Below are 642 nucleotides of genomic sequence, written 5' to 3' on the forward strand. Positions count from 1 at the left end.
CCGATCTGTATCCCCTTGACCTCCTTTTGTTGTCTGATTGCTCTGGCTAGAACTTCAAGAACTATATTGAATAAGTAGGGAGAGAGTGGGCAGCCTTGTCTAGTCCCTGATTTTAGTGGGATTGCTTCAAGTTAGCATTTATGAATTTTTAATATTTGCTCCTTGACTTCTCCTCCTGTCTGTGCATACATTAATAAACAACACATTTCTCTGAAAATGCTAGTCTTTGGTTTTAGTGTGACATGACCTCTATCAGCTCATGTATATGAACACTACAGTGGCACTGTTTGAGAAGGTTCTAGAAGCTTGGAAGGTGGAGCCTCAAAGGAGGAAGTGGGTTACTAGGACTGGACCTTGAAGGGGTTTACATTTATTTTTAATTTAAAAATATTTTAATTATGCATATACATGTCTGTATGGATGCCTGCACATGAGTAGTTGCTCACGGAAGCCAGGGAAAGGATCAGATCCTCTAGCGCACGAGTTACAGGAGGTTGTGAGCTACTCAGCATGGCTGCTGGGGACTGAACCTGGGCCCTCTGCAAAGGCAACAAGTGCACTTAACCACTGAGCCATCTCTCTCAGCCCTGATTCACGATTTCTTTAAGAAATGGTAGGGTAATTAAGTCTATTCTGCTTAGT

The sequence above is a fragment of the Rattus rattus genome, chromosome 1, assembly GCF_011064425.1.
Source record: "Rattus rattus isolate New Zealand chromosome 1, Rrattus_CSIRO_v1, whole genome shotgun sequence".
NCBI classification, from domain to species: Eukaryota; Metazoa; Chordata; class Mammalia; order Rodentia; family Muridae; genus Rattus; species Rattus rattus.